The sequence below is a fragment of the Chrysemys picta genome, chromosome 4 (genome assembly GCF_011386835.1).
Source record: "Chrysemys picta bellii isolate R12L10 chromosome 4, ASM1138683v2, whole genome shotgun sequence".
Classification (NCBI taxonomy): Eukaryota; Metazoa; Chordata; order Testudines; family Emydidae; genus Chrysemys; species Chrysemys picta.
In genome coordinates, this window is record NC_088794.1 from 102364251 (window position 1) to 102391836 (window position 27586).

General features: G+C 40.8%; 1 long non-coding RNA gene across 1 annotated transcript in view; it reads right to left on the minus strand.

Annotated features, from left to right (window-relative positions):
- Positions 1 to 2008: 2008 nt before the first annotated feature.
- LOC135983155 (uncharacterized) overlaps positions 2009 to 27586 on the minus strand; it is a 56291-nt gene continuing 30713 nt past the window's right edge. The window contains exons 2-3 of the long non-coding RNA XR_010600676.1: positions 5581 to 5736; positions 2009 to 4591 (exon numbers count right to left, since the gene is read on the minus strand). This is a non-coding gene — a long non-coding RNA (uncharacterized LOC135983155). The remainder of the gene's footprint in view (positions 4592 to 5580; positions 5737 to 27586) is intronic.

Here is a 27586-nt window from a genome sequence, read left to right on the forward strand (position 1 = left end):
TTACCATAATCTTGTCTAAGATTTACAAGTAATGGGGACAGCAGAGCCCCCAGTTTATCGACTTTTGGAGCACCACGTTTTTTTTATTAGAAAGACCGGGGGGTTAAGTGCCTAAATACTTTTCAGGATCTGTCCCCTGATATATAGGCACTCAAGAAAAGGGATAGAATTTAATTAAAACAGGAGAGACAGTGTTTGTCATTTTGTTCCAAAAAAAGTGATGTACAATATTTAGCTTATCTCTTGATAGCTTAATGAAGGTCTTTGTGGCATACTGAATGCCACAATCTTGCTCTCCATGCAGGCTGAACAGGATTTGAAAAGAAATATTTACTGTGTGTTATAGGTACTGGATGTAATGCTGTTTGATTACTCACGAAAATGTTATAAAAGCAGTACCAGCATGAGGTGGTACAACAGTTCTGTAGCAAGATGCTAAGGGCCAGCACTTATGCTTCACTGGGAAATCTGAGTGCAGCTACTGTAATATCTATGCATCAAATTCTGCTCAGTTGCACCTGTGTAAATCCAGAATAACTCCTTTGTGTTTAGCAGTGTCATTCCGTATTTGCACTAGCTCACACTCTGACCTCAAGTATTGTAAATAGGTCACACTTAGCATAATTATATTGGGAATTACCATTTTCTCAATAGACAGAAAGATGTTCATTTTCCTCCTACGCCAACCCCCATGTAACAAAGCACACTCACCCCTGTGGCGCCTCCTGCTGGTTGCCCTCGGGAATTAGCTCTCCCAGCCTTGGTGCACCCTCTGCAGGCCAGTGATCCGCCTTGCCACTGGCCAAATGTCCCTCCCAGGACCCCGGTGCCCCTTTCTCTGGGTCCTGCCTCCTGGCAGTACCCCCACAGTTCTGGGTCTCCCCCTCCCAGGGGAACCCCCACCCACTATCCCCACTTCACCTCAGTCTTGGCTACTGCCCAGTCTCCATCTAGCCCCCGTTCACTGGGGCAGACTGCAGTATCAGCCACTCATCACAGGCGAAGGGGTTCAGACCTGCTGCCTCTGCCTACCCATGGGCTGCCCCCTGCAAACCAGAACCCAGTTGGCCTTACCCTAGGCCTGCAGTCTGGGGGGGGGGTTTCCAGGCTGGAGCTCCCTAGTTCCTCTTGCCTTCCCCCGGCCCTGCTCCACCTTGGGTACCTATTGGGTTCCGGGAAGTGAGCGGGCGTAAGGCCGCCCACTGCTAAAGGGTCCCCCCCCCAGCCTAAGGGGAGGATCCACAGGGCCTGAAACCCAAATGAATACGGGGGACAACTAATGTAAAAACAGGGACAGGAGTGCGGTCAAAGGGTCAAAAGAAGGGAACCTGACGGGGACACAGAGCAGAGAACCCCGGACAGCGCCCACTGCTCCTCAAAGGTGTCAAGGGAGCCAGTGGACGCCTCCCAGAGGAACTCTGCCCGGATACGTGAACGGACCTTAGGTACCCAGGTATGCTCCCTAGCAGCCAGGCCCTTCTCCCTCCAAAAGCAGAGAGAGAGGCTACGTCTTCACTACCTGCCTGAATCGGCGGATAGAAATCGATCTCTTGGTAATCGAATTATTGCGACTGCCCCCCCACCACCCATAGTAAGGACGTAGCCAGAGAGACTGTCTGCTTGAGCTCCTGGCTCAAGTCTTTGTAGGGCCAGCTTCCTCCCAATCAGCCCAGCCTTTCCCCTGCCACAGCCCTCTCCCTGGGCTGTTTTAAACCTTTCCAGGCAGGAGCGGGTGACCACCCCCCTACACCCCACTTTCTAGACATAAGCTGGAAATGGCAATTCAGCATTACAGACCTCTGTACTAATGTACTGGGACTCTCACACAGTGCAATACTGCACACTAGCCACAGAACTAATGGAAACTACATACATTCCATCCCCTATTCTTGGACCTAACTGTAATGCTCATTCAGTCACTTCATGTTCACCATCAACTATTTCCTATTTTGGCTTTATAGCCATCTTTACTCCCCCCCCACCCCCCCCCCCCACCCTCCCTGCCCGAAAAAAAATTCTTAATCCCGGTAGATTGTTTCCTCTGTGTCACAAGAACCCCGCTGACACTGTGTTTTACAGTATGAACAAAATGCCACTGCAAGTTTTTCTGCTGCACCTCCCTGAGGATAATGATCATTGATCCAGGAACACATGCCTCACAACACTCCAAAGATATATGAACACCTCCACAGGCTTTTCCTTCTTCGCTGGTGTTGTGATTTTAACCCTAAAGAATAAAAACAAAACATGATTTCCATGTCTTTTCTGGCACTGTGCAAAATACTGGCTCCAGAAATCCTGAAGTCTAATCAATATACTTTTTCCCTCTGCCAAAGAAACTACAAAATGTAGGTATGTTACACATTTACATTAAGACCATAACACTTGTGAATTACATCAAGTATAATCAGACTGCCTGACAAAAGAAAAGAGCAACGTCAGTTTCTTGCCATAGTAAGTAATTCCTGTGCCCTTCCCAAGATAAAATACTATCTTCCTAACCACTTAACCCACCACAAAAACTCAGTTACACATACTCAGCCCCCCACACAAAAAAATTATTCTGTACTGTGTCCCTACTCCCCAAATTATTAATCCCTCCCACCCTCTGGCAGGCATCCCTTCACCTGTCATGCTCGCCCTTCCCAGAATCTCAATGAGGCTCGGTTCCTCACAGCAGTTGCAGGTGGATTGTTGTGCAGCCTCTGTTGGCAGCAGTTGTGGCAGACATGGAGTCCTGCACTTTCCAGATGGGGGGTACCTGGGTGGGTGAAGGGGGGGGGGTCCTATCTGGTTGACTGGGTGGACAATTGGGAAAATGGATTTACTTTGGTTCTTGAAGAGGACAGGGCTTCCCTGACAGCTGGAGGTCTCCTCTAGCTGCTGAGGGAGTTGTGGGAATGGAACTCCCCATGGTGGTGGAAATCTAAGCCTGACAAGTCTCCCCCAAGTCTGGTGGCCAAGAGAACAGAGCTCTTAACTCCTTACCAGTTTATTAGGCTCTGGCATGGGCAGGGAAGCACCAGCAGGGATTTGATGTGAGATGCAGTGGCTACAGAGCTTCTGCTCAGTGCAAATTCTGAATTGTTTTGATATGGTCACTTTCTCATGAAGATGTGGAGAACTGTAGTGTTTGTTACAATTATTCACATTCACATGGGAAGAATGCCATTTGCCCCATTAGTGCTTGCCATATTTATACAGGTTTATTAAGTAAGTGTGCAGAATCTATACCATGTGATATAGATGACCAGTCACACACCGTGAATAATGAACAACGTGTAGTTGAAGCCATATAGCTTTTCTAGCGATTTTTACAATACCCATCACTTCAGTAGTCAAAGTGAAAGGTTTATGAACCACCCAGAGGATGAAATGTTTGCACAAGTGTTTAACAATCATAATAGCAAAGGATAATTACAAATAGTCTGAGACAAATGAGACTTTGAGAGCTACATTTGTCAGATAAATTGCTTGCTATAATAGTGAATATAGTAGTCAAAAGGCCAAGTTTAAAAGGATGTCACTTTCAAACATGTGGGTGCTGAAAGGGCTACTTATCAGAACCCAAGAATTTACCAACACTAGACTGACACTAGACAGCCTGTATGATGATCTGAGTGAAGACTTTGTAGGGCAAGTCCAGATACTCCAGTGCAAAACTGCCAAACAATATATGGATTTACAAAATTTGGTTCTATGAGTCTGTAACAGGAGCCCTGTGTCTCGAGCTGGGGCACCGCCGCTGGCCCAGTGCGGGATTGGTACACCCCATAACCCAGTCATCGGGACTCCCCGTTAAGTGGGTGATTTCGGCCAAGTGGATCCCGGCCCCATGACAGGGTCACTTGAACACAGGGGTTAAAGTAACATAAAAGACTTATCGGTACGGGGGCCTGGCTCCGGGAGGGTGGGGCGGGGGAGGGTCAGCCTCCCCCAGCCAGCCCTTCCATGCTGCCCGGCCCGTGATGCCTGGTCACTTCTTACTGGTACGCTGTACTGGCCCACTTTTACCTCTGCTTAAACAAATAGTCTGTGGTCTCCGGGCGGTGAAAACAAACAAAAAGCTTGGAGCCCTGCAGTCTCCTGGCTGGGGCAGACAGTAATACTTAACAGCAATCAGGCTGCAGCCCCTATGCTGGGCTAACAAACAGTTTAGAGCCCTGCAGCCTCCTGGTTGGTGTGGCAGTGGCACTTGGGGAATTAGCCCCCTGGGCAGGGTGAAGCAGCAAGCAGGCTGCAGCCTCTGGGTGGGGCAAAACAAACAAACAGGTCTTACTTCCCTCTGGGCTGGACATAGAGCTGGCAGCAGCCTCCTCAGCAGATGGTGGCTTGGCTTCCCTGGTGTTCTCTGCAGTCAGTGAGTCGCCTGGAGTCTTCGTGCTCTCGTGCCAGGAGTGTTGCCGAGACCGGCAGTATACGTCCTTCCTCCTCCATCATTCACCCCGACTGAGCTGGACTGCCTCCCTTTATTAATGACTTCTCCACCTGGACCATGCGCAGCAGGAGAAAGGGAGCATGGCCTCCTTGGCCCACAATGATTGGTCCGCCCCTGACGGCCCAGGGCGGGGTTGGTACACCCCATCAGAGTCTATATTCAAATAAGAATGTATGTGCAAAAAATAAAGTCAGAAAGAAGAAAAAGGAAAAAAATAAGCAACGAAGAATAAATATTTATAATGAATAAATCAATAAGTTTATGTCGTCTTTTTACTGTTAAATCACATTCCATTAAACATGTAGGAGGGATTTTCAAAAGCACTCAGTGCTGGCCTAACTCTGTTCCCATTAAAGTCAGTGGTAAAACTCCTAAACACTTCAATGGGAGCAGAGGTAGGTCAATGCTGAGCATTTTTGAAAATCTTATGTGTAGTTTTTATTTGCTGCAGGCATCTGTCTTACTGGTTCCTTAGTCAAACAAATGATACATTTGAATGTATGGTACAGGAGCACCACATCTTCTAGCAGACTTGCTTTTATTTAAAAGGTACTTTATACAGCATCCAATCTAAGTATTTTAAGTATAACTTCCTCAAGTTATCAGCAAATGGAGACTTGTGTTGCCACCTCCCGCAATTTCACCCTAAGCTGCCTCTGCTGGAGCCAGCCTCATGATGATGCAAAAAGCTCCAGCCCTCACGCTATTTCCAGTCTAGCACAGAGGAATGATGTCACAGTCTCTTGGTCCAGGTGCCTGGAAAGTTACTGGCACAAACACAGAGTCTTGGGTCACATGTGCCTTGCTGAGTCATGAGGCATTCATCGCCTACATACTCCCTGAAAAGACTCCGGGAGGGGTCCCTGGTAGAGCTGATTGTCCTTAATGGGCCATCAAGCAGGCTGGCTAGCCTTAATGTAAATCTGTCTTGGGGGTATTACCCAGAAACACAACACATTTGAGATACAAACCATACCAAATATTCATAACTTCAGATACTATGATGATACATGGATTTAAACAGAATAATCATACTTAGCAAATTACAACTTTTCCATTGATACTTTATGAGGCATACAGTGTACAATATTTATTGCAATTATGTAATAGTGGTAGAAACAGAAATATAAATGGTCACCTACCTTTTTATACAGCATCACACTTCCATCCCTGAAACACCAGGCCTAGAAAGGAAGCAGGGAAGCTTCTCCCAACCCTAGTGGAGGGAGTGAAGAACCTCTGGAGCCTCAGGAGGAGTGGAGGTACATTGAGGATGAAAAGTAGATTTGGAGGTTAGTCTGGTGAGAAGGGGAGACCCAGAATTAGATAATTAGAATGTCTGGGTTTGGAGAGAAGCTGGAATCTCTGCACCATCCAACAGCCACTGAGAGCCCTTTCAGTGACGTCCAGAATCATCTCATGCTGTAACATTTCGGAGAGCTGGCAAAACTGTCACACACACACACACACACCCCACATGTGAGATGGGCTGGGAAAGTTCTTAAAAAAAATCAAGAGACCAAACCCCCCCCACACACACACTATAGTTGTTACAAGATTCACCATCCCAGAGCGACCCCCTCACAACATCATGTGGTGTTGCAGCCACTGTGTCTGTTTCCCCTCAGTGGTCTTCTCCTTGATCCACTTATAGAGGTGTTTTTTCTGCAGTGATTTCGCCGCCTTCCAGGATATCCATGTCTAATACAAACAACATATCAAAGTCTTTGACCAAATCTCAAACTGGGCACAGCCCCTTATTTCTGAGGGTCTGCTTTCTCTTCTCTAATTCAGATGCTCTCCTGCCCACCCTCTGGACTCATCTTTTTGCCCTTTCCAGGCTCCTCTCCATCTCTCCTCTAGCCCCTCCTGGCTCCCTACACCTTTCTAAGCAACCAGTCCCAGGCCTTCCTATCTGGAGTCTTCCACAGGCCTCTCCCTATCTTATACTCTCCTCCAGCTGCTCACAGACATCTGCTCTCATCTCCAGCCAGCTCTTCGCTGCTGGGCTTCCTTCCTCTAAAGTCCAACACCCAGCACAGGTGTAGTGGGGTGGGGTTATTTGAAAGGGCTGATTGGCCCCAAGCCTCCTGGACCTAAAAGAGGTGGGCTGCCTTGTTACAATAAGCTTAAAAATTTCATGATCTGGGGATTAATCACATAGGGGCTAACAGAGTCTGAATTATGATATTTTAACTTTTGGGGTTGGCAAATAGGCCTGGCCAGAAAACAATTTTGCTTTGTAAAAAAATAAAAAGTCAAGGTTTTACATGTTTATTCAATGTCTGAATGAAACTGAGACCAATCGAAAATTTTCTTATGCACACACACAAAAACCAACACAAGAAACCTCACTGATTTGCCAACAACCTGTTGGTTAAGGTGCTTGCAGGAATGTCGGAGTCCCAAGTTCAACACCCTAGTCTGCTTGATGTAGAGCAAGTGCTTAAGTCTGTTCCTTCCTCCATGAAATTCCATCGTGGACACAAGAAACTTTCCCAACAAAATTGTCATTGAAATGGATATGTTTCTGTGAAAGATTTCAGTTTTGGTGAAATGGCATTTTTTGTTCGGAAACAGTTTCACAAAATTTTTTTCAGCCAACTGTAATTGTCCATAATGAAATGTTATGTTCACATTTAATGTCCAGTTGTCTAGCTCATCTGTAGGGTCTGATCCATCACCCATTAAAGTTAATGCTCCCACTGAAACCAAAGGTGCTGTATGAAGCCCTAAATTCTCATGGTCAGAATCAGCTTTATTCTTCTATTCACCTCCATTACACAACTTAAATCAGTGGGAGCCAGATTACAATTCACCCCCCATAATTCACTTTCAGTAAAAATAGGAGATGGAATCATGAAACACCATTTTATCTGCAAAACCCTGAAAGTACCTGATAGTCTGAGGGGTTTTTAAATGATCTGCTTCTTAAAGGTTTGTCTTTATTATTATTTAATGTTTATATTGCAGTAGTGTCTAGAGGCCTCAGCCAGATAAGGTACTCATTGTGCTAGATACTGTACAAACAAAGTAATTGCCCAAAGAGCTTTCAGTCTAAAAGGCAAGATGTAACTAGTGAATGAAGATAAAAGGGTAACACAAATACACAGCAGAGACTAACTGTGCACAGGATTTAAACCTAATAAGTTGAAGTAGTTCACAGTTAATATCATTAGAGTTGGGTCAATAACTGATTTTATGGTTAGGTGGCACTTCAGGGGGGGAAAAAAGGGAAAAAAATGGCTCTAGAAGAACCAAATGTGACCCTTTTTTGAATTTTTGGTGAATTGAAAAAGTCTATTTCAGAACAGGGATTTGAACCTGGATTAAGCCAGTGAGGTAGAGGTTAAAGGGGGAGAAGTGTACAATGGCAGCACCACCACCACCACTTCTGTCTCTTTGGACTGTTTTGTGGCTGGCTGAAACCATGTTTGTCAAATTTGCTAATATAGTTTTTCATGAACAAAATGCATTTTTAGGCAAATAAATTTGTCAAAAAATATTTTTGTCCGGCTATAATCATCATCAGCAACAATAAATATTTGTTAAAAGTGCTTACAAAGGCAATTCTTACCCAAAAGATTTTATAATCCAGAGTTCAATCTGTATCACTAAATGTGTAAGTGGAATCTTGCTGTCCACATGTTGTAAAGGTGTGTCTCGCAAATTTGTTCTGTTGGAAAAGCTGCTTACAATAGAGCATTGGCTTCAGACACATGCTATCTTTCAGGACCCAAACATAAAGGAACAACCTAAGGTGACAGTTTTCTGGGTCACTTTGTCACCCTCTGCCTCCAGCAAGAGAGTGTCTTTCTTGTGGCTGCTGAGTGTCAGATGCCTGGCAATACAAAACAAAATCATTACACGCAAACCTAGGTCTACACTTATCAACTGTTATCTTTCTTATCTAATAAAGTAGATCCCTTGCAAAGTTCAGTCCCATGTAGAACTGGCTGGTTTCTCAAGAACCAGGAGTCATTTCATGAAAGCACCCCCTCCGCCAGGGGTTTTCCTCTGTGTATGGATCCAGAGTGTCTTTCCCTACACTCTGTTACAGTGAAAATAGAGTTTTCTGTTTCTATTCAGAGGCAGGGCAAACCCTGACCTTGTTGTACAGGTGTGTTTTCCCCCCTATCTGTAAGTGGTTTCAATTGTTTGTGATTATCTCTGATGGTTTTCCATTGACTGTTCTGCAATGTGGTGAGGATAGACAAAACTTTGCATCACTACACTGGCTGACTTCAATGGGTCATCACCGAGACACATCACCTCCTGGTGACCAACTTCTACTCCTAGTCTGTAAAGCATACTTTCAACATAAATACATTCTTCCTCAAATAATACCTGTGCATACATCTCATGAGGATTATAAGTCTTGACAAATTACGAGCTTTCTGGAAATACTTACATTGTACTGTGGAAGCAGAGAAAGATTGACAGGAAGGGGATTGCAATGCATGACAGTTTGTTAGCAAGAGTCAGGCTAACTGTAACCCTAATAACGCGAGATTTGTAGAAGCGAGGATTGTGTGAGGTGAGTAGGAAAGAACTGTGTGAGAAGTTGTTGCGACCTTGTATAGATAATATATAGATAATATGGAATGTAGACTAAGAGTCTACATAAGTGAGAAAAACAAGATATCAGAATGACCTATGTATAAACAAAATGCAGCCGTTGCTCATTATTGTCTGTAACAAAAGGTATAAATGCTTGCCGTAATTGTTTACCTGTTGAGAGACCTGCTTAGGAGGGGAGAACATGTGTCCTAGTGCACTCTCTCCCTCTATGCAATTGATAGAGAGAGAATAAAGTATCTGACTTTGCTGTACCCGAACAAAGAATGAGAACTGTGTTATTCTCCGACAGTACTCTTTATGGATAAATATCCTGCAAGACTGGAGTGGGTTACCTACGGAGGTGGTGGAATCTCCATCCTTGGAGGTTTTTAAGGCCTGGCTTGACAAAGCCCTGGCTGGGATGATTTAGTTGGGGCTGGTCCTGCTTTGAGCAGGGGGTTGGACTCGATGACCTCCTGAGGTCTCTTCCAACCCTAATCTTCTATGATTCTAAGACATGTTGTTATGAGGTTTGTCAAATCTGAGAGGAGAGTTGTTTGTAAGGAACAGAGGACCCCTTGCCAAGAGGTCTCTGGGTATGTCTACGCTAAAAACACTACAGCAGTACAGGGGTTTTCCCATCGCTGTAGTAATTCCATCTCAGAAGCAGTAGCTAAGTTGACAGAAGAATTCAATCTTCTGTCAATCTTTCAGTCTCTACACCAAGGATTAGGTAGGCTTAATTACATTGCCCAGGGCATGACATTTTTCACAGCCCTGAGCAATGTAGTTAAGCTGACCTAACTTGGTATTATAGACCAGGCTGCAGTGTCACACCTTGGCAAATGGGTTTTTGTTACATTAGAACCCATTCAAGTTCTGTCTATGATCTTCATCATATCAGCAACATTAACTAGGATCCCTGTTTTTGAGTCTCTGTGATATGGATTCTTATGAATGCTTAATGTGAACATAAACTGTTTCTTTCTGCAGTTTTGCTGGAGACTCCTGAATGGTAAAAAGCAGGCTATAGAGAAGTGCCGTTTTCCATTGTAAGCAATAAGGCATTTGCATTGCCTAATGGCTGCAGGTCTCCTCTCAGTTAAAATTTTTGCATAGCGAAGAGTGTGGGGATAACAAGGTGACTTAGGGTAAAAAGTACAATACATTTCCCAAACCAGAAATATGTCACAAATATTGATGCACTGCATTTCAGTATGATTTTTGTTTCAAAGCCATAACAAAAGTCCATATATTTCATTAAAAACATTAAGAGAGCTTCAATACAATGGCACAGCAGTCTCTCAGAAATACCCAGACTTTTACTTCAAAGATATTACCCACGCTAATTTATTATGCAAACTAAGAGTGTTTTTTTAAATAAAATTCTGCGAGTATTCTCTGTCAGATCTTGCACTTTTATATAAATGCAAAATCTTTAGAATTTCAACTCCTGGAATGTTTGTCAATTTCATGACTCTGGCTTGGGGCTTTCAAATTGTCATGAGGCACTCCGTGTGGGCAGCCAGAGGTTTGAAGTTAACAAAAAGTGACGGAGCTCATATCTGGGACTATGTTAAAGAAGGTTAGGTCAACTGGTTTTAAGTAGATGTTCTATTTATAGATGATCCTGGTTTTGAAATTAAATATTTCACTGAGAAGCATGGGTTAAACTACTCTGCTTGTCCCTTATTTGCCCTTAACTCGGGGGAAGTAGTTGCATGTGGTCATTTTGAGTTAGTCAAGCTGTAACAGTTCTCTACCCATTTATCCCTTCTTGCAATATTCTTTTTCCAAGACTAGATGACAGCTGAATACATTCAGTGCAGACAGAATTTATAAGAAGGAATTTAACTATTCAGAGAGAAATAAAATATGAAATATCTATGCAGTAGTAAGGGACATGTTTTTGCTGCATTCTTCTGACCGTCCAAGTAGTTAAGTATTATGCATATTTGCACTGTAGATGTGCACAATACTAGATGAAATGCAGATATTCTGTATAATTTACCTTTTTATGTTTTCATGGCACATTTGTGTCACCATGGGCCAATATGTACCAATGTGTGTGTGTTATACTGAACACCTAATAAAGCCAGAACTTCCAGATATCTTCCTTTCCACACTTGAAATGTGTCAGGAGCCTTCACCTACAGCTGGTCAGGAATTTTTTTGGTGAAACAGTTTTTATTGGAAAACATTGATTTGTCAAAGCCAGAATTTTTCATGGAAACTTATCAGTTTCAATGAAACATCTCAGGTTCAGAGTAGAATCTGTGGTCAGAAAGAGACAAAGCCAGATCTGCATCCCTATTCTTCCTGACTCAGAGCAGGGTCTTGAACCTGGGTCTACCACATGAAAGACATGTACCCTAACCACCAGGCTATTGACATTTCTGGGATGGGGGTGGCTGGTGCACTGGTGTGCACACAACTCATGTATCAGTATGGAATGAAACAAAATTGCAAAACTGATTTTTTGCAAAATAAAATTCTTGTGTTCCAACCAGCCCCCTCCTAAACTTCCATTTATACCAGAAACCTGCTAACACATCTTGTCAGGGAAGAGATGCAATACCACCTGACCTATGTGTTTAGTCAATACTAAGCAATGCATCTTGAATGTTCAATAATGAATACTCACAAAAACAAAAACCTATCTACAAGCCAAGGATTGGTAAATAATTCTGAACAACAAATAACTTTGAGGAAAACCATAATCTGCTTGCAAAATTTTACAAACAGAGGCAAAATTAGTCAAGTAATTTGCTTAGTTCTGTTTATAAGTAAGTTGTGTACCTGGATGTGATAGTGTTATGATTATGAAAAGGGGATTTTTCCCCCCTAAAAGGACATAACCTTATACAATGCATATTGAGTTTTCATATTGTCTGCACCTTCTGTATTGTTAACAACTGAATTTTCATTTTCCTGTGATTAAGAACACAAATTGCCATTACTCACTCTCAAACTCTCCATGTGTAAACCATCTAAATGTTATCCTCTGATAAATGAAACTCCACTTCTTAATGCACATCTCACATGCAAATTTACTTTACTCATGTCTATGCATATGGTGCAAATGGCCAACTATCAAACATATTTGTTTCTGATACTAGAAAACACTACGACATTAACTTGAGGACACGTGTCAAGTGAAAAATAGGGAAAAAATAGAATCAGAGCCTTTTAACTTAATCCAGGCAGATGTCCCTGATTCAATAGATAGAATGGCATGAGACACAAAAGGATATTGTAACAGATCCTCTGCTCAATAGAAACTATTGCAGTGATGATAGTTAACAATAAAATACATGACCACTGCCACTGAAATTCAGAAGCTTATCCCACCTATGAGGTGTATTGTGCTAAATGTTACATTTTATTATTTGTTCTATCATATACAGTATGTGGCAGCACCAAGTTGTTTTAGAAAGTGTCATTGGCAACTGACTCAAGGAATTGTCTAAAGGACCTTAAAGGTGTGAGCTAAAATAATTATAACATTTAACATATGTATTAATTAATAAACATCTGTATATTATAATATTTTAGCTGGGTGATAGGTTTCAGAGGGGTAGCCATGTTAGTCTATATCAGTAAAAACAATGAGGAGTCCTTGTGGCACCTTATAGACTAACAAATTTATTTGGGCATAAGCTTTCATGGGATATAACCCACTTCATCAGATGCATGGAGTGGAAACCTGCTTATTGTATTTTCCACTCCATGCATCTGATGAAGTGAGTTATATCCCATGAAAGCTTATGCCCAAATAAATTTGTTAGTCTATAAGGTGCCACAAGGACTCCTCATTGTTTTAGCCGGGTGAGCTATTCACAGCAAGCAATATATTCAACAAATATGGCCCCTTTTTCTCTTTATGAATTATCTGTGAAGAGGCTTCAGTTATGCTGAATGGGGTCTTTATTCAAAATAACTTGAAGGATTTAGGTGTACATATTTTAATTTATAGATTACTTGCAAATTATTATCTATGACTATGGCTTTGTGTGGTTTGTGGTAAGAGACTTTCTCCTGTCCCATAACTGAATTACTGCCAAACCCATAAACAATCAAGAGAGCTATATGAATTTTTACAATCCAAAAATTCACGTGTATACATGTTTTCATAAGTATCTGCAACTCTATTAACATTCTGGTGACAAAAATCCACATGTACAAATATTTTCAGAAGATACAAATGTTGTGACTTTTAATCACAAATGTTTGCAAACACTTTGGCCGCATCTACACGATGAGCTATGGGTGTGACTCTCCTATCTGTATACACATATTTATGCCAGCTTGATAAGACAGCTAGCAGGAGCATAAATAGCAGCATAACCATGGTAGCAAAGATAGCAGCAGCAGAGATATAGTGGAGCAAATCCACCTGAAACTGGTGGGCATGTTCTCAACACAGCTCACCCATGCCTTCACTGCCTATATCCATGCTACAGCGCCTACCTACTATTTATACTCACGCTAATTCGATGAGACCTAGCACAAATGTGTGTACATGAGCAGAGGACTCACATCCGTAAGTAACTCTTAGCGTAGACATAGCCTTTGAAGCATTATTCACCCAACTCCAAATGTAACACTCAGTATTTGTATTACAGTAATTCCTACAGGCCCCAACTGAGATCAGGGCGCCATTGTGCTTAGGTGCTATGCATACACATAGTAAGAGACAACAGCTGTACCAATAAACTTATAATCAAAATAGGCAAGGGATGGGAGGGATTGCAGTGTTACAAATTTAACCTAAGCCATGTTGAGAGTAAGACCTTGTGATACCTGTATTATCTAATGCACATCTGCCAGAAAATGAGAGAAGCACAAAACATGATAGAAGTGTATATGCTTGCTAAAAACCAGGTATCTGCCAATAAAATGCAAGAACTTATAGAGGAAACTTGTGAGAATGCAGGTCTTTGAAAAGATTTTATTTTACAGGTGGTCAGTAGCAAAGAGATGAGTTATCTGTAGCTCACTATTAATGGTCTGTAAATGATCCATTGGTAGGTGTTGGTGACATAATTCTGAAAGTGACAAAATTTAGTGATTCCATGCACAATGAGGGAAGACATGCAATGTTACATTCATGAAGAACATAATGCAAAAGGAATACCAGACAAATCTTTCTAGACGAGTATGAACACAAAAAATATTGTTCATATAGTTTTGAAATATTCATTGTTTTACAGCAGTCTAAGAACCATCATATCTTCAACAAGTACCAGACAAGATCATGACAAAATCCATTAACTCACCTTATATTTTGAAGGTAGATCATTTAGTGGTAGTTGATTCATATTCAAACTATTTTGAATTGAATCTTCTACAACAGTGGTTCTCAAACTTTTGTGCTGATGACCCCTTTCACATAGCAAGCCTCTGTGCGACCCCCCTAATAAATTAAAAACACTTTTTAATATATTTAACACCATTATAAATGCTGGAGGCAAAGCGGGGTTTGGTGTGGAGGCTGACAGCTTGCGATCCCCCATGTAATAACCTCGCGACCCCCAGTTTGAGAACACCTGTTCTACAAGATACCCTTAGTGAAACAAAATATATATATTTATATGGCAAATTACTAACAGAGAATTTTTGATTAAATGTTTTCAGCTAGCGCTGCACAGTATACTAATACAAAATTCAAAACATTCCCACTTGGAGTCTTGAGCATGTTACCTTAATCTAAGGTACCCAACGGCCAAATGGAATAGCAAATTAAACTGTTCAAATTGTCAGTCAAATTAGGATGCTTGTTTGACTATACTTTAAGATACTCCAAGAGGACAATCTGCATTCAAAGAATATCAGGGTTGGAAGGGACCTCAGAAGGTCATCTAGTCCAACCTGCTGCTCAAAGCAGGACCCATCCCCAGACAGATTTTTGCCCCAGATCCCTAAATGGCCCCCTCAAGGATTGAACTCATAACCTTGGGTTTAGCAGGCTAATGCTCAAACTACTGAGCTAGCCCTTGCCCAGTTACTAAAGGTAGACATCTGAAAACAGGTTTCTGGTGGTTAAACTGCACAACTGTGACACAATTAAGAAACTGACTGTAACCAGATTAAAAAACTACTAAGAACTTATCTCAGTTTATACAGTAGCGTTACCTTACATGGGTTCAGAAGAAACATGAAAGATATATTGAAGGTTTCAGGTGCAGACACTAACAGTTGGAATATCACTTTCTTACATACCATACACTGATGTTCAAATTAGGTCAAAAATAGGAGGAGAAATTCCACAGAAGTGCTGGCAAATTCAAAAGCATTTTCCATCCTGTTGTATAACTATCTAGAAATAATGTCACCACGGTCATTTTTCAAACTTTGTTGTGGCTTTTGGAGACTGAATGATGAGGAAGAGGGGAGATCAGACAGATATAATAGAGTAGTTTAGATATTAGATATGATTAGACTGGATACGAGTAGGAGAAGAGGCATGACTAGGGAAAGGATAGGAGAGAGATGCAAGAGTGGGAAGCAAGGGGATAAGGGTAATGACATGAGCCCAGAAACCAGGGCTCAAGAAGAAAGATTGTTATTCAGTTCCAGTTGCCCACAGGTAATGGGTCATTGTCAATGTAGTCTCACCTATGCAACCGCCAAGACTTCTGTGCCAGCAAATCATCAAGTGATCACCATCAGTAAGAGCAGGGAAGAGAGCAGGCATCGGTTCAGCCATCAGAAAAATCATGTTCTCAACCGGCACCAGCATGGCCAGCTTCACTACATGTCTCCCAGAGAAGCTGGGGCAACAGAAGTGAGAGTACCCAGCAGAAGGTTCCTTATCTGCTGACTCTGAGTGACCATGTACATCTGATGGTTGTCTTCTCAGCACACATCAGTGCTGTGTATGAGGAGAGGGGTGCCCTCCAGAGGGATAGGAGCACTCACAAGAAGAAATAGGATAACAGTTGTTAGATACAACCAATTAAAGCCATCATCTCCTCCCATACACCTACTAAGCTTTACTTCCCCCTCCCCTCGCCCCCTCCATGGTGCTTGTACACCTTATTGAGGAATCTGTATAAGATGGGTCCCATCTGGGATGTGATGAGATCATCATTGAAAATATGCGCTTTCTGTTGAAAGAAATGCTTTAAGGGAGGGGAAACTTGGGATATTTATCTTGAAGCAGTACCTTTATGAAGCATGTCACTGTTGTGTTAGAGTTAGTGCCCAGGAAATAATAAACAAAATATCAAAATTTGTCAATGTAAAAATAATGTATTCTGCATAATGCCAGTGAGGCTGTAGTAACACCAATAGGTAAGGTTGCCTAATACTTTCCATTATAAGGCCCTGTATTCAGTTGCTTTTAACTTTGCTACATTTTGATCATGAGCTAAAATTTTCATGCTTGTTCTTGTACTCAGGCCGATTATTTGTTTACTCAGAAATTTTCAGCAAAAGCTTATCAGCTGTTTATGAAAGTGAATCTAGGAAAACAGGTGACTGTTCCAATGTTAAAATTTTTCCTATTTCTTTGAAGAGCTCTAACATTTGAAGTTTGGCAAGAGGATAGTCCTGGAGTCAGAGAGGTGCATTTTTATGTTCCAGTGAAAATCCACCTAGATTTATGTGCTCCTGAAAAATCACCATTTGCATGTCCTCAGTAGAGGCTTGCTCCTCTGAAAATCAGACCGCACAGAGTATGATTCAGTCCCACAAAGTTACCTGTGTGCCAGCCAAACTGTGAACCATCCCAGGCACAGAACTACAGCTTTGGATGGGAGGAACAGGGGGAGTTGCAGCTGCCACAGTTCCTTTGATCTATGGGAAAGGAGGGGCTAAAGTAAGAAGTCAGTGGACTTATGCCAGGCCCACGTCTCTTCCTACTTAAATCAGAAGAAATATTTTAAGTTTCCACTTCAAGTGCAGTTAAAGTCTGTGTATCTTAAACCTACTTTTAATTGTGCGTAACAATAGATATGGTCAAGGTGCTAACAGTTGAATCTCCTCATGCTGGAATCCCTTTGGAAAAAGAACCTTCCCAAAACACAACAAGAAAAATATGTTTAGTGAGAATCCTGAAGTCTCCCAAGCCACCTGGGAACACTGGTTTATAACTGATGTGGTTGCCAGGCAACCATCACAATCTTTCAGTTACTAAAAATGATTTGACTGGAGTTGACCTTACTTTTATGTTAAGGTTACCCCTGCAGCCTTCCCCAAAATAGCAGAATTCTGTCAAACTGCCAGAAACAAAATTCTGTCATTACACAGAAATTTTTGCAGCCCATTAGTCCATAATATGAATGAATGCCTTTAGCCACTCCAGAGGGGGAGACACAAAAACGACTGATTTATTTCATTTAGAACAAGGTTTTCACTTTTCACCACATGTACACTCTTTTTTTCCCTATGAACATTTATAAGGATTTAAAGCATGTACACTTTGGGCCCAATTCTGCAGTCCTGATGCAAGCAACCCCCTATTAGATTTAATGGGAATGTTGCCTTATTTAACAAAACAAAACAAAACAGAGGCCAACAGCTACAAAGAAGTTTGTTAATGTCAAATACACTGTCAGACCAACACAACAACAACTTAAATAACTAAGGAGTCATATGACAAATGTTATTAACACTTTCATTATTTATCACATTCTACCAGTCAGCCATAGATCTCAAAGTGTGTTACATAAGTGCACAGATATCATTCCCATTTTACAGTCAGGAGAAATGAGGAAGAGAGAAGTTAAATGACTGATATTAAGGGCATGTTGACACTTATCGGTAGATTGTCACTGCTAGAATCGATGCAGCGAATGTCGATTTAGCGGGTCTGGTGAAGACATGCTAAATCGATGGGAGAGTGCTCTCCCATCTATTTGTGTACTCTACCTTCCCGAGAAGCGTAAGGGAAGTCAATGGGAGAACGCTCTTCCGTAGACACAGTGCAGTGTAGCCACCGTGGTAAGTGGATATAATTACGTCGACTTCAGTTATGTTATTCACATAACTGAAGTTGCGTAAATTAGATCGATTTACCGCGGTACTGTAGATCAGCCCTAAATTACGGTGTGAGCATAGGCAAAGTCAGAACTATTCAGGTTTCCTGTCTCCCAGTCCTGTGCTCTATCCACTAGTTTGTATAACATTGTCTATAGACACTCGTATGCACCAGTGGGAAAGGATTACAGAAGGAGTAGCTTTCTTCTAACACTGAACAAAGACATTGATTAGAAAAAGACAGACAGTATAATCTTTAAAGCTACTTTATCACTGCTCTGCTTTTGTGTACAGCCATTGCCTAGAATCTTTCAGTCCCAATCCTGGCTTCTTGATACCATTTTTAAAGAAGTGGTACACACATACTCACACTGCTCTTAATATATCAAGTTAAAAATCCCTCTGCCATGGGATGTAGTGAAGGCCAAAAGTATAACTGGGTTCAAAAAAGAATTAGTTAAATTCATGGAGGATAGGTCCATCAATGGCTGTTAGCCAAGAAGGTCATGGATGCATGCTCTTGATGTCCCTAAATTGCCAAGTTCCAGAAGCTGGGACTGGACAACGGGGATGAATTACTCTAAATTGCCCTGTTCTGTTCATTCCCTCTGAAGCATCTGGCACTGGCCACTATCAGAGACAGGATACTGGGCTAGAATGGCCCATTGGTTTGACCCAATATTGTTGTTGTTATGTTCGCTTAACAGTCATGACTCACTGTTTCTTCCCAGCCAAAGTGATAGCAGCTATTTTGGCAAAACAAACAAACAAACAAAAAAATCCTCCCTGGTCTGCAAACTCAACTAAACATTTTACTTTGGTCAGCATCAGCAGTTTCTTGTCCTGAAATAAGATCTGGTTATATCAACATGGTGTTCGCTTCACACACTTTGATTCAGTATTCTTTGGGGTGAGACTTGCCAACATGAGAAGGGTGTAAAGATCTATGACACAGCTCACCCATTCAGGAACTGTCTGGGATTGAGTCGCATGTACTCAAAGGGCATTTTACACCATTCTGACTCTGTAAAGGGTGTTAAAGTAAGTGTAAAAATTTAATTTTCAGAGCAGTGTAAAGAAAATCAGGATTCCTAATATGGAGACAAGAGATAAAAGACTGCAATCACCTGGATCTAGATATTTCTCTTGCATTTCATATGCCAGGACTTAAATATTCAGCGTCTCTTGTTGCAGCGGATTCAACCTCCACATTAATTACAAAATTACTGTATATGGATTGGAAGTTTTGTTTGGCCCCTATTTTAAACAAAAAATTTACATGAAGCACTATTATTTTGAAAGTATTTGATCTGTTCACCATGGAAAAGTTACATGCTGATTTAAAAACGGAAAAGTATATCTATATCAAAGCTTTTGAAGCTGATTTCTAATGAACTGAAATGTTAATCTTCCTTTGTCTGGAATCAAAACAACAAATAATCATCTTATTGTCTGCATTTATGAGTTGCCCTTTGCTGTGGTATCTGAGTAACAAATTCCTAGCACTTAGTACTTTACATATATTAACTACTGTTCTGCATCCTACCAACACCCTTGCGAGGCAGGACGCTACTTTTCCAATTTTACATAAGAGAAACCGAGCCACAGAGAGAATAAGTGTCAGAGCCAGGATTAGCACTTAAAAGGTCTGAGCACAGTACTGAGAGCCACAGTTCCTAAGATGGTACCTCATTCTCTAACAGAAAGTAACCTGACATTTCATTAGAAACAGATAAACTCACAAATTTCAGCTAGAATAAGGCACAAAAATGATCTGATTCAATAAAATTCTGAATCTAAATTTACCACTTCTGGGTATAACAAATATACATGAGTGTAGGGGCTGAAGAAATGCAAACATCCAAACAAAGAGGCCCAGAAGCTTACAAGACTTAGAATGCTCACTGGAAGAGCAGATGGCTTCCTCCATTGGGCTAGCCAACATGTCAGACAGATGACTTATCGAAGAAGGCAGAATTTGGGATGTGGCATTTAAGCCCAACGATAATACGGCCATCCTGAAAATCTTGTATGCATATTGTCCAGTGTAGGTCAGCAAGATCCAGGTTTCATGTATATTTTAGCTAGACAAAGAACCATTTTCACCATGGAACTCCTGTAAATGTTTTGCTGAGTGTTTATTAAGGGGAAGTGATAGCTTTAGGCAATCATCACTCCTTTCTAAAAATGCATGCTATTACTACTACTATGGAAACAAACAATTATGCCTCTCTTGAGGTCATAGCCTGAAGCTCATATTCAGATATATTCCTAGTTAACTCAGTGGGAATTGTGGGTGCTCAGCACCTCTGTAAGTCAGGCCACTTTTATTTACTGAAGGAGCCTAACTTTAGACACCCAATTTCAAAAATTTGTGACCCAAGAATCTTAAAATTATTTCTTACCAGAAGCAAGATGTGTACAATTTCTCTACCAGGTTTTCAATGATCTGATGTGGTCTATTTCTTATGCAACAACCATTACTGATGGGGAAAGTCAATTTCAGCTGCTGAAGTATAAGCAACAATAAACATCACACTTGTGATATTGGCATAGTCAATACAGTGTCCTTTCCACTCTTTACCAGTTGGACAAACCTCTGAGGTAACTGGAGTTGTGGAAGCACATTTAGGAGATTTCTTTGCATTAAATTCTATTCATCTCAACTTCATGTGCTCAGTGCTAAGGTGCTAGAAGTTGTGTAAAATAAGAATAATAAGCAAATATAGACTGGACCCATTTGACATTTGAATATTGCCAACTCATTGAGAATGTACCTGCCACCTCATGTTGGCCCTCATGTAGGGTATTGATTAACATGGTTACATGTAGGAGAACCTTTTTGATATTCCATCCTGACAAGAAATGTTTAAAAAGTGGCTTTTATGATTAGCTGAAGTAATATGTTAACAGAGTCTCATGATAAACTTATCAGAAAGCTGCAATGAATGATAGGGAAACAGGGACAGGATTCAAAACAGGGGAGTGTGATTTAAAAAAAAACATTTAAAATATATATCTTAAATAGCACCAATTGTTGTCAATGTATAGGAATTTTCATTTATATACAACAACAGGACAGGCAACAATGTACCTAGTGAGAAAATATTCACAGTAATGAATGCTTTTTGGAAGAAGGACAAAAAGTGGAATGTAAGCAGATAGGTTAGTAAAAATGATTAGTTAGGAACTATTTGGATAGTAAATGCTGTGAGTTTTATGACTGGCTGTCAGGAACCAAATGTATAAAATAAACCTTATATAAGATATAGAGAAGCCTGGAAATAAGTTTGTAAATGTGTGTTTAGCCTTTTTTGGAATCTAATATTAGAAAAGGACATCAGAAAAAGTATGCAATCATCTTGTGCACCTCTTTGATTGTAAATATATATATTTTAAAAAAGCTTTCACCCCAGGTAAGAAGGGCTAGAAATGCTTGGAGTATGCCAGCAGGAGGAGTGTTTAGACACCACGATAATAGGTGCTAGATGTACCAGGTAGGCTGGAGAAAATACTGATGGGAGGAGGAAAGCACTTTGAAGAGTTGGCTGCCACAGTGCAGTCTCATTTGGTTCAAGGCACACATCCAAAAATGGTCAATTCAGGCTGTAGGTTTAGGAATGCTCCTGGAGTTATTACTGATACTAAACTCTCACACAGTAGCATCCATGAATAATATTTTCTGCACTCTCTGGCTTGGAGACCACATCCCATTCTGGTGAGTGATAACCTGTCCTCAGTTACACATGCCTTCATCACCTACCATCTGGACTACAGCATTGCAGCTGGGAAGCTGGTCTGCAAAATATCTAGAATTTTTGGAAAAAAAATTAATCCCAAATCAGGACAAAGCAAAAAACTCAATTTTTCATGAACATAAACTCAGCAATATTTTGTTTCAGAAACAAGCATTGCCACTGCTACAATGTTTTGGTGTTTCCAAAACAAAATGCTCACCCCACCTTCATGCCAGCCTACCTGGAGGACTACCTGACTTCCCACTTAGCGGGTTGCTGAATTGCCTGGCACCCAGCCTCCCTGGGGCTGCCTGGCCGGGCAGCCCACTCACCAGACAAGCAGCCTGGGTAGCTAGACAGCCTGGGAGCCAGCCAGCCCACCCATCTACCCAGCACTCAGCCTGGGAGACTGGTACACTGGGGAGCCAGGTGGGCTGGCGAGAAACTAGCTGTCCAGCCTGCCTGGTTTCTGTCAAAGCTTTTATTTTGATTCCATCAAATCATCATTTTCTGGCAGAAAACTGTTCTTTCAGAAAATTTTCAACCAGTTCTAATTGTGATATATCTGGGCACAAAGCCATCAGCCCCTAGGAAACTCCAAGTAATTCCGAATGTGGTAGCATGTCTCCTCAGCAACACGGGCTTCTGTGGGCACATTAAACCTGACCACCACTCGTAACACTGGCTTCTCATGTAATATCCAGTGACAGGAAAAGTCTTGGCCTTTATCTTCATGGACCTTAAAGGCCCGAGTACAGCATTTCCAAAAGATTGCCTAATACTCAAAGATGAAGACTTGTTGACAGCAACACTCCTCGGACACAATGGAACTTTCTACTACAAGACCATCTGTGCAGGCGCTTTATGGAGGGCTGGTCCCAGAATGTGGAACAAACTCCCACAGGAACTAGGAAGTTCCACAAGCCTCACCACCTTCCTCTCCAAGTGCGAGGTGCACTGCTTTCACCTTGCCTTCCTTCCCAAACACATGGCAACATGTGCGTATTATTTTTTCAAAAAGAGTCCTACCAAAACACATACAATTTTCCCCACCAGGGAAAGGATGAGAGAGAAAATAAACTATATGTCACAGATGTTAGTCACATCACTTAATGTACTACTGGAAGGTGCTCAGACACTACAGTGATAAGGGTAGTAGAAGAACTTATATAGAACAGAAAATGCACAGGAATAGGAAATCTAAGATTAGACATGGTAATGGAAAATTATTTTTATATACCATAGTCTGCATGTACACTGTTATACCATATATAGCAAGATATTTAAGCACAGTCCTACCTTTAACTATGTGACTGATCCCTTTGACTTCAATAGAACAATTCCTACTTAAAATTAGGCATGCGTTTAAGAGCATCTTGCTGAACTGTGACTTCAGTAAGAGGTCAGAAATAAAACATAGGAACATAAATATACACGATAGTTCTATCTACAGTGTAAATACTACCATACTGGAGGACCCAATTAAAATGTGATTGATCCTGAACTGGTGAAAACACAGTGTGATTTTACAATGTAGACCAGAGCAAAGAGTACTAAAGCCCCGTTAAATCTCAAGTCTGTAACATGGTATAAAAAAACACAACCATGTGCCATCCAATCTGTAAGTCTAAACAGCAATTCGCACAGCTAAAACTTCAAATATCACCAAGGAATCCAGCTCACACAAATGTCAAATTGACAGTGGCTATACCTGGAATGTACTGATCTTTAAGTATTTGTGCAGAGTTGTACAAGATAAATCGCACTATTAACACCATGTTCATAGAGTTCATCGATTCATAGATTGTAAGGACAGAAGGAACCATTGTAATAATCTGGTCTGATGTCCTGTATAAACAGGAGTTCCCTGAATTATTTTTTGTTTGAAATAGAGCGTATCTTTTAGGAAAAAAATATCAAAGCTTTATTTAAAAATTGTAAGTGACAGAGAATCCACCCCAACTCTTATTGAATTGTTCCAATGATTAATTATCCTCACTATTAAAAAAAATGCACCCCATTTCTAGTCAATTTGTCTAGTTTCAATGTCCAGCCTTTGGGTCTTGTTATACCTTTTATATGCTAGATTGAAGAACTCTCTATCAAATTTCTGTCCCCCATGTAGGTGCATCTGAACTGTGTTCAAGTTGCCTCTGAACCGTCTCTTTGAGAAATGAAACAGACTCAAGGAGCTTAATCTATCACTATAAGGCTTGTTTTTCAATGCTTCAATAATCATTCGTGTGGCACTTCTCTGAATCCTCTCCTATTTATCAGTATCCTTCTTGAACTGCAGACACCACAAGTGGACATAGTATTGAAGGAGTGGCTGTATCAGTGCCAAATAGAAAGGTAACATAGCTTCCCTACTCCTACTCAAATATTCCCTTTTTATATATCATTAGTCTTTTTGGCCACAGCATTGCACTGGAAGCTCATGTTCAGCTGACCATGCACCATCACTTCCAACTTCTTTTCAGAGTCACTGTTTCCCAGGATAGAGGCCCCATCCTATATGGTCTACATTCTTTGTTCCTAAATGTATAACTTTATATTTGGCTATATTACACCACACATTGTTTGCTTCTGCTCAGTTAACCAAGTGATCTAGATCATTCTGTATCAATCATGAGCTGACATAAATAGCTGCACAGAGGAAGCCATTTGCAGTACACAAGTTTTATTGGATCTACAAAGCCCAGGAACTATGCTATATAATCTTGAATTCCATCTACTTGCTTCTCATCTTTTAACTATTTACATACACCCACACATGCATATCTATATATACACACACAAATACAGACATCCCATAACAGGTGGAGGGACTCTTTTTGGTACTTGCTGGTATAAAAACCTTCCTACCTACTATGATCCTTGACTGTGCTTTCTAGGCAGTACCATAACAGTGATAATAAACAGAAAATGCAGACTGAAAATTCCAATGAAATGGCTTTTCATTGGAATTTAGTAATTTCTCCAAATCAAAGTGTTCCACAGACTAATTTCAACTAAGTTCGTCCAGAAATCAGGCAGGGTTCTGAACACTTTCCACATCCCACAGACACCTGCCTGGTTTCCTACCAGTTCACCTGGCAGGCAGGTAGAGACCCCAGCGTCCATGGCTCTAGTACAGTCATCCTGGCAAACTGTCCTGGAGTCAGGGACACTAGGGATTCCAGCATCCACAACCACAGATACCAAAGGGGCTTCTATGGTCCACTGTCCTGGGGGCAGCCAGCCAGATGGACTGCTCCAGAATTGGGAACCCCAGGGCTTTTCCTTTTGTGGAGAATTTCAGTTTTTGTCAAATCAACCCCAAAACAAATTTCAAAATATTGAAAACCTCTGTGAATTGCCTTTCTCCAACAAGCTCTAATATTCAAATTTAAAACTACATTTATAAGTGGTGAGTCTATAAACAATATAAATGTTTGAATATCCTTTAATTTAAGGAAAGTGACATACCAAAATAAAGTATATAGTGTACAACCACACATTTGTAGCTGATCATGCACCTTGAGTTTTTTTTGATCGGGTGCAGAATTGGACCAGGTCATTTATTTTAATGTTCTCATACAAACATGAGAGTTATAATGCACAGTGTCCTGTCCAGGTCTAACAGTGACCAAACTGGGTCTGGTGAAAAGCTGAGATTTATGTAAACCTTAAACAACTAAAAAAAAATATCTACCAATATTTCAGAAAGCGTCAAGGCACTAGTCCTTACCAAGGCCAACAGATTAAATCCCATTCTGAGTTCACAGATCAAACCCCTTTTGAGTTATCATGCAACAGAATATTTTTGGCAAAATTCAGACAAGTGCAAATTTCTCTTACTTTGAAACCCCTAAATCAGAGGAGCAATTTCCCAGTTTATTTCACAGAAGCAAAAAAATAGCTAATCTAGCATAAAAGCACTGATTTTTTCAGGTGGATTGTCAGAGTTTGGATGAAAATAGAGAGGGGGTCAGTAACAGCCTACTAATAAAAACACTACATTAACTGGAGAGACTACAGTCTCTCCAAAATGATTTTCACTTATAAAATGCCAAATCACGTTACCAGCATTCATGCTTCTTTGACAGGTCTAGAGAAACTGAGCTGCCCAAGGTCAAAGAGCAAGTCAATGACACATCTGGACACAGAAACAAACTGTTTCATTGCAGGTATGTCAGAATATGTATCAAGTGTGTTCTTGAGTATGTGCCTCAAATACAAAAAGCAATAATCTTATGAAGTTTGACAGTTGGTCAGTCATTCAAGTGTTAAAACAATAATTCACCAGTTCACATAGACAATGGCATCTGAAACTGTCAGATGCCTGAAAGAAAGATGCATAATGACAATGAACTGTTCCCGTTAACATTGTTAATTTTCTCTTTTCCTTTGCTATATTCTTTTAAGAAACTTTAAAGTAGATAAACCTTTGTAGTACAGGATGAGATTGCTATTTGGTCAGATACCATTGTTGCACCAAGCCCTTAGCATCAATAGACCCACTAATGAATGAATAAACATATACTTGCGGACATACATTGTCCTATTTATGCCCAACTACAGTTGCAGATTCACTCAACAGCTGTTCATGTGCACCATTAGTGCCCTCTGCAGTGTGATAATATCGTTGCATTAAAATACAGAGCCAGAAAGCAGTAAAACATAATGCTAATGCTAATAAGACATTAAATGATGCAACCTAATGCACACATTAACCAAAAAATGCTGATTACTTTTGTCAAGTTAAAAGACAGTATGATCATTTGAACAATTTCAGCAAATCAAAGCTGTTAACCTGCAAAGGCTTGCCTTGCACACATCAGTAACTTCACTCTGGCAAGTTGTTCCATAGACTTCAATAAATTTTATTATATTATATTATATATATATATAGCTTGAACCAATTCAGAGCCTTGGGGCTGTTTAGTGCATGCCCAGAAAAGCAGCGCGTGTGCTAAGTGGGGAAGGTCCTCATGATCATGAGCTGAATAGAAGACAGAAAAAAAAAGGATAGGAATATATTATCAATTTCACAATGGAGAGAAGTGAATAGTGGGATCCCCTAGAGATCTGTACTTGAACAGGTGCTTTTCAACATCGCCACACATTATCTTGAAAAAGAGGTAAACAGTGAGGTGGCAAAATTTGCAGACAATACAAAATTACTCAATATAGGTAAATCCAAAGCTGACTGAATTACGAAGGGATATCACTAAACTGGCTGACTGGGCAACAAAATGGCAGATGAAATTCAATGTTCATAAGTGCAAAGTAATATATAGTGGAAAAAAATAATCCCAACTATACATACAAAATGATGGGGTCTAAATTAGCTCTTGCCACTCAAGAAAAAAATCTTGGAGTCACTGTGGATAGTTCTCTGAAAACATCCATTCAGTGTACAGCAGCAGTCAAAAAAGCTAACAGAATATTAGGAATTACTAAGAAAGGGATAGATAATAAGATTGAAAATATCATAATACCTCTATATAAATCCATGGTATGCCCACACTTTGAATACTGTTCACAGTTCTGGTCACCCCATCACAAAAAAGATATATTAGAATTAGAAAAGGTGCAGAGAAAGGCAACAAAAATGTTTAGGGGGTATGGAATGGCTTCCATATGAGGAGAGATTTAAAAGACTCGGACTGTTCAGTTTAGAAAAGAGATGACTAAGGGGAGATATGATAGAGGTCTATAAAACCAGGAATAGTGTGGAAAAAGTAAATAGGGAAGTATTATATACTCTTTCAAAAAACACAAGAACTAAAGGTCACCCGATGAAAAGAATAGGCAGCAGATTTAAAACAAATGTAGGGAAATACTTCACATAATTCACAGTAAACCTGTGGAACTCATTGCCAGG